This window comes from Scylla paramamosain, chromosome 1, assembly GCF_035594125.1.
Source record: "Scylla paramamosain isolate STU-SP2022 chromosome 1, ASM3559412v1, whole genome shotgun sequence".
NCBI classification, from domain to species: domain Eukaryota; kingdom Metazoa; phylum Arthropoda; class Malacostraca; order Decapoda; family Portunidae; genus Scylla; species Scylla paramamosain.
In genome coordinates, this window is record NC_087151.1 from 33,537,278 (window position 1) to 33,540,192 (window position 2,915).

Sequence of the window (2,915 nt, forward strand, 5' to 3'; positions counted from 1 at the left end):
ATTTATTTATTGTATTTATTTATTTTTTTTTTTTTGTCAACCATTAACTGACTGGTTGCTGTATGTTTACTTGCCTCTCCTTTGCAGTTTTTTTTTTTTATCTCTCTACTCGACACACACACACACACACACACACACACACACACACACACACACACACACACACACACACACACACACACACACACACACACACACACACACACACACACACACACACAGGAATACTGCAAGGGGAAATCCAGCGTCCGCCCTTCTCCCTCACGTCACTCACAATGCATTAATTATCGTTCAATTCTTAGTATTCATTTATGACTAAAAGGAATTTCAGTAGTCAGCTATTAGCTTTGGATTACCTCACCCCGAAGTGCAATGAAATGTTGGAGGGCGCTGAACACAGAATCAGACGCCTCCGGTAAGTGTTGTGTTGCCACCTGCTGGCTCCGGGTAGGTCGTGAACTCTGAGACATTTCTGCACGGGATCTAATATCGTTCGCAGCAGTGATATTGATACCTTTTCCTCTAAAAATATGAATGAAATCTACAGGTAATGGAAAAAAAATACGTAAAAAAGAAGAGGTTTCATTCGGATTGTGAATGCTTAAGATATTTCTGCAGGATGTTCATTGTCATTCTCAGAAGTGATATTAATAGTTTTCTCTGCCATTATGAATGATACCTCCATGTAATGAGGCAAATAAATAAAAAAAAAAAAAAGTTTCAATCAGGTCGTGAACGCTTAAAGACATTTCTGCAGGAGGTTTCTTGTCATTCTTACGAGGGACTCATAGTTTCTCCTCTACTAATATGAATAGAATGTATAAATAATGGGGGAGGTACATAAAATAAGAGGTTTCAGTCAGGTTATGAACACAAGATATTTCTACAAGAGGTTCAGTATCATTCTCAGCAGGGATACTGACAGTTTCTCCTCAGCCGATATGAATGAACTTTACAGATAATGGGAAAGACAAAAGAAGAGGGAGTCACATTAAAGTCACAAGTGATGCCCACAAGTGGTATAATTTATCTGCAGCCATTTGATTGCTTCGAACATTGCCATGAAGAGCGGACCAAGTTAGGCAGATCGTAACTATCGTCCTTTAGAGTCTACAAAATATCATGAATAAGTCTTCAGCTTCCACTAAATCAACAAAACTCATTGTTATCAGCAAGCCTTCAGCGTCAACTAAATTAACAAATCAAGTAAATGTCATCAACAGATATTCAGTGTCAACTAAATTCCATCAACAAACCTTTCTACATATGTGCACCTCCCGGAGATCCCTGAAGGCGACATGCGATCACCGCACTTACAGCAACTAAAGAGAAATTGGTTTTGAATATTTATCTGGCTTGTTGCGGCGGATGTAAGGATAACAATAGATAGGAAATTGTATATTATTTTTCACAATGCGAGGCTGCAGGCACGTACGTGTCTATTACCTGTCAGATGACTGAAAGGATTTAGTTTTCCTTATATTCATTGTATTCTTGTATATATTATAAACCAGAACAATGTGTCTATTATTTGGTGAGGAAGATTAGCATTGTACAGGGAATGGTTGACTCGATATGGTTACCAACACGCAAGCGGGAAGCATCGCCACACAGCCTGTTATGTTTGTTAAACGTAAAAGAAAAAAAGGCGGTTGCTGTGAGTCATGTATGTGATGTTATTTTTTTTTCATAATACTTTACTCTGTGGCAGAATATTAACTTGCTTTCCCGGTACATCGTAGGCCTATTTTATTTGCTTATAGTAAAAGAGGAAGGTGTTTACTATTTGTCAGGTATTATTGACGTTCTCCCTTTTCATAGAAACACTTTAGTTAGTTGCAGAATATTAACTTCCTTTTCCAGGTACATAACTATCACTATCCTCTGCAGTACCCGTGCTGGTGCATCAGGTCATCAGGTCGTCGTCAGCTGAAGTTCGAACTAGCTCAGTGCGTCCTCACTTAAAATGTACAAGTAATTCCTTGCCTTTTCTCGCTGAAGCTTTGCTTTCTGCTATTTATAATCATGAAGAGCTCTCACATTGGGTGTTCCTCTCAGCTCATAGATCTCAAGCCTCCTCATTGCCTTGACAACACACATTAATCCTACTTACCGTCCCACGTCCACGCATCACCAACTACGGCAGATCACAGTTCACTTCGCCACCTGACGCCCGCTTACTCCTCTGCTGTGAAGGGATAGCGGCGTCTCAACAAAGTCACCCAAGATCTGATCGGTGTTAGTTGAATATTGAATAGTAGTCTCCTCCACACCCAACGTTATATTTTATTGAAGTGGGAATGGCCAATGGACGTGTGGCGGTCTTTGTTGAGAGGGTGAAGCTAAAAAGGAACTTTATATGATGGAACCTGTAAGAAATATTACAAGAAATGCAGGTAATATTGTAATGGCTAATGAAAACCCTGGAATGTTTGTGTTGATTTCAGTCCTAAAAAGTATTGACTGTTTAAAATCATAATGTTGTGGAGTCTGCTTTTCTGTTGACGTCATTAGGCAGCCCGAGCACTACAACATTCATACATGTGCGATAGTAGTAGTAGTAGTAGTAGTAGTAGTAGTAGTAGTAGTAGTAGTAGTAGTAGTAGTAGTAGTAGTAGTTGTTGTTGTTCTTGTTGTTGTTGTTATAGTAGTAGTAGTAGTAGTAGTAGTAGTAGTAGTTGTTGTTGTTGTTGTTGTTGTTGTTTTTGTTGTAGGTTAAAGACAAAATTTCCAAAGCAAAGCAGGAAGAGAGAAGAAAAATACAGTGTTGGAGGGAATTATGAGAAATGGAAAATGAGTGAGTGAGGACGACGAAAGAAATTAAACATCGATGTATATATCAGCCATTTGAATATATAATTTTGGAAAGTAAGACAAAATAACATACGAGCCTTGTACACAGAAAACACACAGAT